General features: G+C 36.6%; 1 protein-coding gene across 2 annotated transcripts in view; it reads left to right on the forward strand.

Moving 5' to 3' along the window:
• Positions 1–15,842, forward strand: part of GRM7 (glutamate metabotropic receptor 7) — a 911,662-nt gene that overhangs the window by 598,044 nt on the left and 297,776 nt on the right. The gene's annotated exons all lie outside the window — the stretch shown is intronic.

Here is a 15,842-nt window from a genome sequence, read left to right on the forward strand (position 1 = left end):
ACATGCTCCTAACTCGTGTAGTTGTTGGGTTGCTTGTGGGAGAGATAGAAATGCCATCACATACTGGCTTCAAAATGTTAGTGTTTTGACTTTGCCCCAGTTAAGTCTTACTGGCAATATGTGTTGGAAAGTCATAGAGGGGCACCTGGTGGCTCAGTCTGTTAATCATCTGTCTTTGGCTCAGGTCAAGATTCCAGGGTCCTGTGATTGAGCCCTGCATCAGGCTCATTGCTCGGTGAGAAACCTGCTTGTGTTCTCTCTCTCTCTGACAAAGTTTTACTAACTAAGCATGGATTTGGAAACTTAACATCAAGAATCTTCTTGGTACTGCTCTGTGAAGAGTTCCACTTCATTACATGACTATTTTTCCCTCCACAGGTAGCATGGATGTGGCTAGTTGTTTTGCAGGCAAATTATTCAGTGTGTCTGATTTTTCTTACTGCTGGTGTGATGTGGCAATGCTAAGAAGTGCAGAGTCTTCAGAATTTCTGAGTTGAGAATCCTGTTGACTTTATTTCTCATCAGTTGGGGATATTATTAAGACCAGTTTCTTCATATTGAGCCTTATTTTTGAGTTATAATAGCTAAAAAGTTAAAAGTTTGTATGAAGAAGTATGTCTAAATACATATGTTTTTTGTTTAGTGTAAAATTAATATTGACTTAAAAAAAAGGCTAACTGTATTTTTTCAACTTTACATAAATGATCAAATCCAGTGAAATAAATAAGTCAAGTCTTTGGCCACATAAAAACTCAGTTAAAAAAAAAAAAGATACAAAATATCAGGGTTCTTTGTGCTTCTACCTTCTCTCCCTTTTTATATGTAATCCTCTTGTATGGAATTAAACTCTCTATTCCCACCATCAACTACCCTGAGTGAAGGATTACTACCTTCCTTTCCTACTCTTTTACGGAAGGTACTTACTTGCTCATTATTTTATTTCCCTTTCCAAGATATTCATTCATCGTTTCATCATTCATTCAACACACACGTAGCAGGTATCCACTACATTCCAGGTCCTGTTTTGGGTTCTAGGCATATGGCAACATTTAAGTCTCCAGACTTGCCTCTGGGGAGTTGAACGTAAATGCAGGTATATTTGTCTGTTTTATTTAGAGTCACTTAGTGCTGGATATGGAGCACACATGCAGTTAAACAATAGCTTTTTCTTTTTATATAAGCTTTCACTGGACGGATGATTTGGAGAAGTCCTCTCAAACCCTGCAGTAAGATGAATCCCCTTAGGACTTTTCTCTGTGGTGGTCAAGGTGCCATTGAGCTGGAACTGCTCCATCCTGGCAACTTGGCCACTGTGCTTCTAGGTAGTGACGTTAGACTGGGAGAGTCAGGCAACCCTGCCCATATGCCTTAGCATCTACAGTGTGTGTGAAAAAATACCTGGGAAGCAGAATCATTCTGTAAGACCCAAGATGAGGGAAACTGCATTTCACCTGGAGACTGAGTGGCATTGTGAAAAGCTCCAATAGGAAAAGGTTCTGTATTTATATCTATATCCCTTGTCTCTAGTAGGGTTTGTGGCATGTAGTAGGTGCCATTCTGATGCAACTAACCTGCCTCCCTGGTGATACTGTTCTTTTTGCTCTTTTTCCTCTTTCTCTACTTCTTTCTCCTTTCCCTCCTGTACCCCTTCACATACTCCTGCTTCCACTGCTGCTTTTCTTCTTCCTTTACTCTCTTTTATCCTCTTCTCCTTTTATTTTTATTTTCATTGGCATGTGATCTTTCAGACAAATGCAAAAGCAGAGAGAATAGTATAGTGAATCCCATGTGTCCATCTCGGCACCTCAGCAGTAGTCCATGTGTACCAATGTAGTTTGTTTTCATATACCCAGCATGTGCTTTTCTCTCACTGCTGGCCCATTTAAAATAAACCCAGACATTTAATTATTTTCAGTGCACATCTCTGTGAAATTATTAAACATATATGATAAACACGTACACACAAAAAACACTAGTTCCTTATCAAATAGCCTCCCCCTTCTCTCATGAATATCTTTCGTGTTGGTTTGTTCACATGTGTATCTAAACAAAATCCAGACACTCCATTTTTATTTTTATTGTTTTTCTTTTATATTTTTTAATAACTTTTATTTATTTATTTATTTGACACAGAGAGACACAGCAAGGGAGGGAACACAGGCAGACGGAGTGGGAGGAGGAGAAGCAGGCTTCCTGCTGGGCAGGGAACCTGATGCAGGACTTGGTCCCAGGGTCATGGGATTATAACCTGAGCTGAAGGCAAAGGCATAATGACTGAGACACCCAGGCGCCCCATACACTCCATTTTTAATGTATCTTCTTTTTATCTAAAAATGTTCCTCTCCCTAGGCACCTGGTTGGCTCTGTCAGTTAAGCATCCAACTCTCGATTTTGGCTCAGGTCATGATCTCACATCCTGGGATGGAGCCCTTCTTTGGGCTCTGCACTGAGCGCTTGAACCTACTTGGGATTCTCCTTCTCCCTCTGCCTCTTCCTCTGCTCCTTCCCATGCAATGCATGCTCTGTCTCTAAAATAAATGAAATCTTTAAAAAAATGTTCCTCTCCATTATTTTACTTTTTGCCTTTGTTGAATAAAACAGCTTAATTACTATTTCTATAGAATTTCTCACATTTGGATCTTGCTCTTCACATCTCTGTAATGTCGATTTACCTGTTGTTCCATTTCCTGTGTTTCCTTTCATTTACTCAGTAGATCAGATTCAGATCTTTCCTTCTTTCTCTCTTTCTCTGCCCTTCTCTTTCACTCTTTTTCTTTCTTTTTCTATGTGGCAGTCTTATGTTGGACAAAATGTTTACCAAGCGGTACATTTATTATTGCGTCATTCAGAGGACATGTAACATGTTATGACGACGATGATGATAAGTGAGAGCAGCTGTCTTTGGAAAGGGGAGCAACTGGAGACAAAGGAACTAAGTTGACATTTTTTACTCTGAAAATTTGTTTGTTGTGAAGTTTTTCGTTTTACATGTTCCATCTCTTCTCACACATACATACACAGTGCCGATTTCTAAATTAAAAAAAAAAAAATCGTGAAATGTCTAAAGCCAAAAAAAAAAAAAAAAGAGAGAGAGAGAGAAAGAAAGAAAGAGGTTGGGAGGGAAGAGAAGAAAATAAAAGATTAAGCAGTGTCACCAATGTTGTTGCCAGATCCACTATAAAATTTCCATCAGCTTTTCCATTCATGGTTTTAGCAGCTACTGGTGATGATTGCATAAATCCATTATTTCACCTGGTACCTAATGTATTTTTAGTAAGTTGGTTAATTAATAGTTTGAAGGTTCAACCTGAGTACAATTCCTGGAATGACATACACAGAATTTCAGAGGGACAGAACCCCATTACTGCAGCAGTTTAAACCCCTTGAAGAAGAGGTTAAAAAGATAGTCATCTATACCATATATTTTCTTAGTCTTTTAGTCTGTTCTGGAAAGGAAACTTCACCAGTGCTTTTACAGTTTGCATGAAGAAACAATAAAAAGTACATTAACAGAAATTCAGCTTAAGAAATCAGAGGAGAAGAAAGCTATGTGAGAAATTGAAACTGGATCCATGCTCATCTTGAAGAAACTACTTCTTTTTCTTGTTTGGTATAGCAGGTTTCCTGGTGTGAGTTTCAGAAGTAGTGTTGTTACCTTTGCTGAATTGGCTCTCATTCCCTACAAAAGGCTGCTCTTGGCAGTGAAGAAAGTCCTTGGTTGAGTCTCTCAACACCACCTACACATTTGGGGTGTGTGAACACTGGGACTAAAACACCCCTCCCTTTTATTCCTGTGCCCCAGTGCACTCTATGAAAACTATCCCCTGCCTCTGTCCCACCACACACATACATCGATTCACTGCATGTATCTTTATTGGCACTTACCTGGACACTGGAAACAGAATTGCAGAAGAAACCTCAGTTTTAATGGACAATTAAATAGTCCTCCAGGAAGCATCCTGCATGGAAAAAATGATTAGAATTGAGAATTTGTGTCTAGACCTTGTGTATTTCCCTTGCTGGAACTCTTTATGAATCTATAACAAAGTACTCCATGTGTATCCACTGCAGAACATTAGGATGTTAATGGTTCATTTGTAATCAAATTGTGGTCATCTAAGAATTTAGTTGGTAAGTGATCTGCCATTTCTCCTTTGTTTTCTTTGTTCCTTTGCCAGCATTATGGCCATTTCTCTGGATGCTAACTTTTTCCACTCAAGGAGAGATCAGGGAAGGATACGATGGCATTGTCAAAATCACCCCCCCCCACCACTACTACAAGAAAAACTTCTATAGTGAAAAACTCAGTGGGGACAAGAGGATGTAAAAATCATGGCTAGCATAAACTTAGAGATTATTTGTGGTTCTAAAGTTAAAAATGAAAAGAAGGGGCACCTGGGTGGCTCAGTCATTAAGCGTCTGCCTTCGGCTCAGGTCATGATCCCAACAAAATCTGCCCTGACCCTATTTGGAGAGCTCCTGTGATACACTCTTTTCCAGTTGATTAGGGTATTTGCCATTTGCAATAAATCTAAACATTAGTATTATAGTTAATTATGTAGTATACTACTCAGTATTTCGCCTCAAGATTTCCTTAAGTTTGAATCTCTATGTTCAATAAAATAAATCTGTAAATGCATGGTCTAAAAGCATGGTCAGCACAAAGCATGCATTACTTGAGAGAGGTCTTTCCAAAGCAAATAATTTCAATCAATATGTGAAATCAAAATAAAAATTAGTTTTTCACTCTTTTATAAACATATGGTAAGCTTTAGGCCAGTTGTTCAAAGCTGCTGAACCAGTCTGGTAAGTTTTTCAGGCTGCCTTAACAAACATCTTCTGAATCCTATCTGCCTCCCACCCAGTCTTTTTCTTTTGCTTTCCCCACTGAAATAAGATTGTTTATATTATGTATTTAAGTATGTAATTTATTGCATTTTCTAAAATTGCTTTTCCTTCTAAGAATTTGCTTATGCATACTAAGGCATACACTCTAAGAAAGAAGTGTGCCACAATGGGTAAAATAAGCAGGTCTTTCAAAGAGAAGACTTACTTCACCAGCAAAATGAACACTAGAAATTCTGATAGTGGAAGAGTTTATGAATTATTTTTGTGTAGTGTAGTGCTGAGGATTTATTCAATGGAAGGTTAAAAGTTGTGCATTTTGAAGATAAATACTAGAATCTTGAGGAAAAATGCAAAAGGAGCAGAATATCAGTAGACTATTTTTTTTTAAAGATTTTATTTATTTGACAGAGAGAGATCACAAGTAGGTAGAGCAGCAGGCAGAGAGACAGGAAGCAGGCTCCCCGCCGAGCAGAGAGCCTAATGCGGGGTTCAATTCCAGAACCCTGAGATCACAACCTGAGCCAAAGGCAGAGGCTTAACCCACTGAGCCACCCAGGAGTCCCTAGACTATTATTTTCATTTAAACGTTTTTTAATAGAGTTGACACCCAGTGTTACATTAGTTTCAGTTGCACATCATAGTGATTCCACCAGTTTATGTGTTATGCTATGTTCACCACAGGTGTACTGCCATGTCACAATACATCAGTGTTACAGTATCGTTGACCAGATTCTATTTGCTGCACGCTTTCATTTCCATGACTGATTCCGTAATTGGAAGTCTCTACCTCCCACTCCCCTTCATGCATTTTGCTCAACCCCCTACTCCCCTGCTCTCTGTATTTGGTTCTCTGTATTTATAGGTTCGATTCTGCTTTTTGTTTATTTATTTACTTTTTGAACCAACATATGAGTGAAATCATACGACATTTTTCTTTCTCAGTCTGACTTATTTTCATTCTAATATCCTCTGGGTTCTTCCATGTTGTCACAAATGGCACAATTTCATCCCTTTCTCATTCTTCATCCACCCTATGGCTATGTAATATTCCTGTGTGTATGTGCACCCCACACTTCCTTGTCCATTCATCTGCTGATGGAGACTTCAATTGCTTCTATAATTCGCCTATTGTAAATAATGCTGTAGTAAACCTAGGGGTGCATATATTTTTTCAAATTACTGCTTTCAGTTTTGGTGGTTCATAAATACCCAGTAGTAGAATTATTGGATCATATAGTATTTCTGCTGTTAATTTTTTGAGCAACCTCCATACTCTTTTTCACAGTGGCTCTACCCTTTACCATTCCTATCAACAGTGTGCAAGGGTTCCTTTTTTCCTTCACATCCTTATCAACACTTGTTATTTCTTGTTGTTTTGATTTTAGCCATTCTAACAGGTATAAGGTGCTATCTCATTGTGGGTTTGATTTGCACTTCCTGTTAATTAGTGATGTCGAGTATATTTTCATGTGTCTACCATCTGTATGTTATCTTTGGAAAAATGTCTGTCTGGGTTCTGTGCCCATTTTTTAAATCAAATTGTTGTGTTGGTATTGTACACATCCTTTACATATTTTGGATATTAACTGATATATATATATATATGTATATATATATATATATATATTTGGATATATCACTGATAAGTCTCATCGATCACTCACAAATCTTTTCCCATTCAATAGGTTGCCTTTTTGTTTTGTTGATGATTTTCTTTGCTGTGCAAATACTTTTCATTTTCACATAGTCCCAATAGTTTACTTTTGCTTTTGTTTCCCTTGCTTCAGAAGACCTATCTAAAAAAATGTTGCTATGACTGATATCAGAGAAATTACTGCCTGTGTTTTCTTCCAGAATATTTTTTTTATTTTAGGTCTCATATTTAGATGTTTAATGCATTTTGAGTTCTTTTTTGTATATCGTATAAGAAAGTGGTCCAGTTTCATTCTTTTGCATGTAGCTGTCCAGCATTCCCAGCAGTGCGTTTTGAAGAGACTGTGTTTTTCTGTATATTCTTCCCTCTTGGCGTAGGTTATAGACTCTATAAAGCATGCATTTATTTTTGGGTTCTCTATTGTGTTGTGTTGATCTGTGTGCCTATTTTTGTGCCAGTACTGTACTGTTTTGATTGTTACAGCTTTGCAAAGTTTATCTTGAAATCCGGGATTTTGATACCTCATACCTCTAGCTTTGTTTTTTTTTTCAAGATTGTTTTGACTATTAGAGGTCTTTTGTGGTTTCATATAAATTTTAGTATTACTACTTACATTTTTGAAATATTTCTGTTGGTATTTTGATAGGGATTACATTAAATCTGTAGATTGCTTTGGGTAATAAAGACATTGTAACTATTCATGCAATCCATGAGCATGAAATATCTTTCCATTTGTTTGCGTCATGTTCAATTTTTTTTTTATCAGTGTTTTCAGAGTACAGGTCTTTTACCTCCTTGGTTAAATTTATTAGTAAGCATTCTATTCTTGCTGGTGAAATTGTAAATTGAATTATTGATTTCTCTTTCTACTATTTCATTTTTAGTGGTTAGAAATGCTACCAATTTCTCAGTGTTAATTTTATATCACACACTTTTACTTAATTCATTTATTACATACATTTTTGATGGAATCTTTAGGATTTTCTATATATAAGACCATGTCATCTGCAAATGACATTTTTAACATCCTCTTTACCCATATGTCCATTTTTCCTTTTTCTTCTCTGATTGCCATGGCTAAGACTTCTAACATGGTATTGAATAAAAGTGGTGAGAGAGGATATCCTTATTTTGTTTCTGAGAGGAGAGGAAAAGTTCTCAGTTTTTCACCATTAAGTATAATGTTAGCTCTGTGTTTTTTATATATGGCCTTTATTACATTGAGTTATGTTCCCTTTAAACCCACTTAGTGGAGAGTTTTTAATATAAACAGATGCTGAATTTTGTCAAATGCTTTTTCTGCATCTAGTGAGATGGTCATATGATTTTTATCCTTCATTTTGCGATGAGGTGTGTCACTTTGATTTGTGAATATTGAATCATCTTTGCATTCCCAAATTAATCCTACTTGATTATGATGAATGATCCTTTTAATATATTATTGAATGTGGTTTGCTAATAATCTGTCAAGGATTTTTGCACCTATATTCATCAGAGATATTGGCGGTTTGGTTATGTATGTATGTATGTATGTATGTATTTAGGGGTCTCTCTGTCTGGTTTTGTTAATCATGATAATGCTGGCCTCCAGAATATATTTGGAATTTCTCCTTCCTCTTTAATTTTTCAGAATAGTTTGAGAAAATTTACTGATTTTGGTATTAACACCTCTTTAAATCTTTGGTAGAATTCCAACTAGTCCTGAATTTTTATTTTTTGTTAGATTTTTAATTACCAATATAATTTCATTACTTGTAATTAGTCTGCTCAGATTTCTACTTATTTCTGATTGCATTTTGGAAGATTTTGTTTCTAGAAATTTGTCCATTTCCAGAAAATCATGAGACTTTAAAAGATAAGCTTCTTTGCATGCTAGAGAAATAAAAGATAAAGCTTCAGAGTTTTCCCTACTCATCTAAACCTGAGACCTTTTCCTGGGAAACAAGTTGAAAGGGATGAACTTCATTCAAGAAAAAAATATGACAACATCTTAGCTAATCCAAAAGATGGAAAGAATAAGCTGTTAACTAACAATTAATTGAAAATGTTATTTTCGGGACACTTAGGTGGCTTAGTCAATTCAGTGTCTGATTCTCGGTTTCTGCTCAGGTTGTGATCTTATGGGTTGTGGGATCTAGCCCCAATTTGGGCTCTGTGTTTGGTGGGGAGTCTGCTTAAAGACTCTCTCCCTCTGCCCCTCCCCCCACTTGTGGGGGTGCTCTCTTTCTTCCTCTTAAAAAAAAATCTTAAAAAAGAAGAAGAAAATGTTCTTATTTCCCTCTACATCCGTCTATGTTAAAAGTATTTATTAAAACTGCATTTTGTGGTATTTGGGGGGAGAGGATACTTAATGCTAGGGTAATATAAGTGCTATATGAATTAGAAGGGTAGCATTATAGGAACATGGAAAATATTGAGTATTAAGCTTCAGTTAAGTGGACAAACTGTTTAATATGTCACAGGGAGAAAACATAGGGTGATTTCAGGCTTGGCTAACTCAAAACTCATTTATATTTTCATATACCCAGCATATTGTTATGCTGTCATTTGTTTGCTGTGTAATTTCCTTAGGAACACAAAATGAACAGAGTAATTGCAGGATATGTGTTGATAACAATTTTTGATAAAATTGAGTACATCATTCTTTAAGAGCAAATAAACTTTCTCAGGAGCAATCCACCAAACTCCTCTATCTCACTGGCTAGAATTTCTTCCCATGCTTGTTCTAAACTGGCCCTTGCAGAAGAAATGAGATTAGTGAGACAAATCAGAACCGACTCAGTGAGGCTAATGGAAGGTTCAGAACACGTGTCTCTCTTCTCCCTCTCTCTCTCTTTTTCCTTCTCCTTATCTTTCTCCTCATCTCCCTGCTTCCCTCTATCCCCCTAACACACACACACACACACACAATAGTGGTGTCAGTATCTGAAGAGAACAGATTCATTTAAAGAAGGAGGGGAGCAGGTTGGCTAATAGCTGTGTCTCTGACACTAGGAAAAATAAAGTTGAACTTTTTTAAAAATTCATTGTAATGAATTTTCCACTTCTGATACTCTTGATATAGAATTATATTTTTCAAGTCCTGGTAGCCCCAAAGACAAACTTATCTCTTAAGTCTTCATAGAACTTTTAAAAATAAGTGAATATAACTGGTGATTCTCCAAGAAAGATATAAAGCATGCAGTGTTCCACAAATAATATTATTTAAAATATTGCTATTATTTTTCAAGATATCCTTTCTGGGATAAATGTCTCTATGAATACAGTTAGAAACTAATCTCCTAAATTATTAGTCCGAACCTCTTCCATAGTACATATTTTATAGTGGTCATAATGCCTTCACGACTGCCTTTTTAAAGTACTATAAAAAATAACAAATTTGTAAAGTAGCAGGTTATAAAGTTAATATGAGAAAATGAATTGCCTTGTAAAGTAAGTATTGTAAAATGTTAATGTAAGGATCTAGTTGGTGGGTTCACTGTAAAGTTCTTTTATCCTTTTACTATGTTTAAAATTTTTCATGATAGAAAGTTGGAAAGTAATAAAACCACAACAAAACCAAGAAGAGCTTTTACATATACAACCAAAACCCAATAAGAAATACATAGCAAAGAAAATTGTATTTATAATAGCAAAAAGAGATGAAATACCTGGGCTAACTTTTCAAGAAGCATGCAAAACCTTTATTTTGAGAAATAGTTAAACATTTAAGGAAGCAAGAGGAAAGAAAAAGGTAGGGAGACTCACCTTCACAAAGATTTGTTCTAGTTTAGTTATAAATATGGTATAAATCCAATAAATGTACCATCAAGGTTTTTCCTCAAGCTATATAAGTAATTAATAAAGTTCACTTCAATAAATAAAAATAACCAGGAAACTTTGAAGAGAAAAGAATAATTATGTGTAAAAATGTCTAGCTTTACCAGTTCTAAAACTGTTACCCCATAAAATTGAATCCTAGCATTGGTGCATGAATAGACAAACCAAACAATGAAATTGATTTTTAAAATCCAGAAATAGACCTAATTACATACAGAAATTTAGTATAGAATGAAGGCACCACCTCAAATTTGTGACAGAAAATAAGCTGTTGTATGTTATAAGTGAATAGCTATATGGAAAAAGATAAAATTTAGATTTATTCTTCACTCTGTACACCAAATACATTTGAAATGGATCAAATATCTACCTTTTTTTTTTTTTTTTTTTTTTTTTTTTTTTTTTGAGAGGGAGTGAGAGAGAAAACATGCACAAGAGCAGGGGTAGGGGAGGAGAGCCAGAGAGAAAGGGAGAGAGAGAGAATCTTAGCAGGCTCCACACTCAGGGCAGAGCTTAAAGTAGGGCTTGTTCTCACAATCCTGAGATCATGACCTGAACCAAAATCAAGAGTCAGATGCTTAATCAACTGAGCCACTCAGGTGTTCCTTGAATATCTAACATTTTTTTTTTAAAGATTATATTTATTTATTTTTGATAGAGAGAAAGAGGATGAGCAGGGGAGACAGAAGGAGAAGCAGACTCCCCACTAAACAGGGAGCCTGATGTGAAACTCGATCTCAGGACCCTGAGATCATGACCTGAGCTGAAGGCAGATGTTTAACCAACTGGGCTACCCAGGAGCCCTAAACTATTTAACTTTTAGAAGCAAAATTGTGCAAGTATTAGAAAAAGATATGGGTGGAATATTCTATGTTCTGAGAGTGGAAATTCATAACCTAGAAGTTTAAAAAAAAAAAGAAAAAAAAACTTGTTTTAAAAAATTTTATATTGAGAGGTTTCTATGTGTTAGGAAAGTTACTATGGGGTAGGAAGACACTGGGCTCACCTATGTCACGTGGCCACCTAGAGAACACACACACATCAGCATAAACAACCCAGAAAGCAACCCGAAGACTGGCAGAACAGACTCTCAGCTGCCAGATATAAACAAGAGGCCACAGTGAAATTTAACCCCTCAGATATGTCTTGGCAGGATTCCATCAAAGCAGTGCCTCAAACCTGGTAGGATGCAAGCAGCCCAGACAAGGGCCAGCATCACTCTAAGGAGAGGTGAGGGGAAGATAACCACACACCAGTCTGACTGCAACCCCAGCAGTAGCCTAGGGCAGGTAGCTGGCCTGACTACAAGCCCCACCCACCAATAAATCTTCTCAGGGGACAACACAGGGAAAGTGCACAGCAGTTTGGTGCTACCTCATCTCTGGTAAACACCTGGTCTGACTCAACTCAAGCCCAAGGCAGCCTTGTACTAGCCCACTGACACCACAGGCACCAGCATCTGCTCAGCGAGAGAATATCACAGGCTGGACTGAAGGCAAGCACAGCTCTGTCACAATAGCAGGACACCCCTGTAGCAACGCACATAGGAGACACCACTGAAGCACTATTTTCTGGTGAAATGGAAACATTACACTATGGGGCACTACAGGACCTCTACTTCATAAAGCCACTATGTTCAAGCGCAAGAGACATATCTGACTTTCCTAACACATAGAAACTGACCACAGCAATAGATAAAATGAGGAGCCAGAGGAATATGTCCAAAATGAAAGAGCAAAATAAAATCAGAGCAAGAGATCTAAACAAAATGGAGATAAGTAATAGTCTGACAGTAAATTTAAAGTAATGCTCATAAAGATACTCACTAGAGTTGAAAAAGAAGTGCAGGACCTCCATGAGACCCTCCACAAAGAGATAGGAGACCTAAACAAACAAACAAACAAACAAAAAAAACAATTAGAGGTAATGAACTTACTAACTGAAATTAAAAATAGACCACCTGGAATAAGTAACAAACAAGAGGAAGTAAAAGAATGGATCAGCTGGAAGACAGAGTGATGGAAAATAATCAAGCTGAGCAGATGAGAGGGAAAAAAATATGCAAGATGAGAATAGACCCAAAGAACTCAGTAATATTGTCAAGCATAATAGTCAGATGATAGTGATCCCAGAAGAAGAAGAGGAAAGGGGGCAGAAGAGATAATAGCTGAAAACCCGAATCTGGGGAAGGAAAGAGAAATCCAGATCCAGGAGGCACAGAAAGCTCTCAACAAAACCAACCCAAAGACATCTGCACCGAGACACAGAGTAAATAAGATAGTCAAAAGTAGCAATAAAGAGAGAATTTTAAAAGAAGAAAGAGGAAAGCAGTTGCATATAAGGGAAACCCCATAAGTCAACCGGTGGATTTTTCAGCAGAAACTTTATAGTCCAGAAGGGAGTGCCATGATATTTTCAAAGTGCTAAAAGGAAAAAACCAAAATCTATAGCCAAGGGTACTCTATCCAGCAAGGCTTTCATTCAGAATAGAAGGAGAGAGTTTCCCAGAAAACAAAAGTAAAAGAATTCATGGCCAGGAGCAAAACCAGTCACATCCACATCACACGTGATGGCACTGGCCTTTGGGTCCCAAATCCAGTCCAGCCACCCTCCTGCCCAAGTCAGCATGCACTGCCTGCCACCTGCTCAATGCCAAGTCAACACACCTTTACCTCAGAATGACAAGGACTCAAACTAACACCCTTCCCCTCAAATTCCAGCCTCTGCTCGTTTGTACACAAAAGTTGGCATAATTATAACAGCAGAATGAAGCAATCCAGTGACACTAATTCCATGGAATATATAATGGATAAAAGGAGTGTGCTAGCCTGATAACATCAATAAGCACATCAAAGAACCGAACATATAGTATGCTCCTGGTTCTTAGACCCATTTGTACCCCAGTGTTCATAGGAGCAATGGCCACAGTCACCAATTTGTGGAAAGAACCAAGATGCCCTTCAACAGACAAATGGGTAAAGAAGGTATGGTCCATATATACAATGGAGTATTATGCCTCCATCAGAGAGGATGAATACCCAACTTTTGTATCAACATAGATGGGACTGGAATAGATTATGCTGAGTGAAATAAGTCCAGCAGAGAGAGTCAATTATCATATGGTTTCACTTACTTGTGGAGGATAAGGAATAACGTGGAGAATATTGGGAGATGGAGAGGAAGAGTGAGTTGGAGGATATTGGAGGGAGAGACAAACCATGAGAGACTGTGGACTCTGAAAAACAAACTGAGGATTTTGGAGGGGAGGGGGGTAGGGGGTTGGGTGAGCCTGGTGGTGAATATTAAGGAGGGCATGTATTGCATGGAGCACTGGGTGTGGTGCATAAATAATGAAATTTGGAACACTGAAAAAAAATTAAATTAAAAAAGAAATAAAATTTTAAAAGGAAAGGAAAGAAAGAAAGAAACTCAGGAAAAATAAAACAAGATGAAATCAGAGAGGGAGACAAGCCATGAGACTCTTAATCACAGGAAACAAACTGAGGGTTACTGGAAGGGAGAGTGGTGGAGGGATGGGGTAACTGGGTGATGGGTTTTAAGGGAAGGGCACATGATATAATGAGCACTGGGTGTTTTATAAGACAAATGAATCACTGACCTCTCTACCTCTGAAACTAATATTATACTATATGTTAATTAATTGAATTTAAAATAACAAAACTGGAAAGAAAGAAAATTTTCTATCTAAAAATTTTATTTGGAAAAGAAGTATGTAAAGAAAGTAAGAAAAAATGACCAACTAGGAATAAGATTTGCAAGTTAATCACAGAGTTAATGTTTCTAATTTTAAAAAGCCTGTAAAAATAGACAAGGAAATGACCAAGTTTTATAAAAGTTGGTTGCTTTATGAACAGTTTACAGAAAAATAAATACAATGGTTCTTAGTCATATGAACAAATGTTCATCCTCCCCTATACTATGAAAATTGCAAATGAAAATATACTGTAGAGGTGCTTCACATGTATCTATATGATTGATAAAATCAGGGTCCACAATATACTTTGACTGAGGTCCTTAGGAAATGATCACTCTCAGCCTTTGTTGGTAGGAGAGCAAATAGTATAGTCTCACCATAGAGAATGTGTCAGAATTTAGCAAAAAATACATATAAACTTACCCTTTAACAAACCAATCTGTATCTCAGACTCTACCACCAAAATAAGTAAAAAATTAAAAAAAATTTTAAAATATTTTATTTTTTTATTTAACAGACAGAGATCACAAGTAGCCAGAGAGGCAGGCAGAGAGAGAGAGAGGGAAGCAGGCTTCCTGCCGAGCAGAGAGCCCAGTGCAGGGCTGGATCCAAGGCCCCTGGGATCATGACACTGAGCCACCCAGGTGCCCTGAAAAACAACTTTCAAAATGCTAGTCACATACTTAGAGTGTTAGACACGATATTTTAAGAACATTATAGTATTGAATAGAGCAAATGAATCTTCAGAACGGTATCATTAAGAACCAGTAAGCATGTAAGCAGTAAGCATGAGGTTGATTGATATTTAAATGAGATATATAGAGAGATATTTATGTATAGATAGATACTTATGTCTCTATAGCTATATAAAACAGAGTGGCTACCTTAAGAGATACTAATGTGTAGTCTGAAAAGGAAAAATACAAATTCAAGCAAATTTGGGAAATTGTTCTTAGAGATTATAATTTTTCTCATAACATTAAATGCTTTGGAAAAGTCTGTTGACAAATCTAAAAATATGTAATGCAGTGTCTATCAAGAATCTTTTCTTTTGCAGGGGTAAGTTTTGGGGTTGTAGAATTCCTCTTGTTTGTTTACTATAGAAGTGTGCCATAGAAAACAATTTGGGAAATATTGCTGTGAAAGTGAAATTCAATCTGTGGATAATTATTCTTCCTAAAGGATCAAGAAGTCTAAAGAGAGTTCCTGGTATCATGTGGTTAATGAATGCATAATTTAATACAAGTATTGTTTAGAATCTACTAAATATTAAATATTGTGTTTGCTTTTGGTGACATAATGGGAAGAAAGAAAAAATTATGGGAAACTGGTAAAACATTAAAATATAGTGCTACTATTAATGTTATAATAAAGATTTGAAATTTTTCTTGAAAATCCTTAAATGTGATTGAGGGACTAAGTGTAGGCAACCATTGCATCATGCCAGAGAGAGAAAATTAGGTTGTGATGAGTGACAGCAGGAGGCAAGATGTTCCTGGCAAAGACAAGAACATGAGCAAATGTAACTTAACATTAGAGTCAATAGTATTCAGAAAAAAAAGAGCACCCTATCTGTCTGGAACAACTACAACAACAAAAAATTTTTGGTGAAAGGTTTGTGTAAGTCCATCCTATTGAGAAGAATATGGGCTTTGGAGTTGGACAGATTTGACCTGTCATAATCACTCTAGTGATTATTCCCAAGTGGTCTTGGGAAGTAATTTAATCTCTATTAAGGCTGACCTTTTCTATCTATACAGTAAAGATAAATAATATTTAACTCATAAAGTAAGAATGAAATAAAAA

Source organism: Mustela putorius, unplaced genomic scaffold (genome assembly GCF_011764305.1).
Source record: "Mustela putorius furo isolate JIRA1106 unplaced genomic scaffold, ASM1176430v1.1 tig00003850_pilon_pilon_pilon, whole genome shotgun sequence".
Lineage (NCBI taxonomy): Eukaryota > Metazoa > Chordata > Mammalia > Carnivora > Mustelidae > Mustela > Mustela putorius.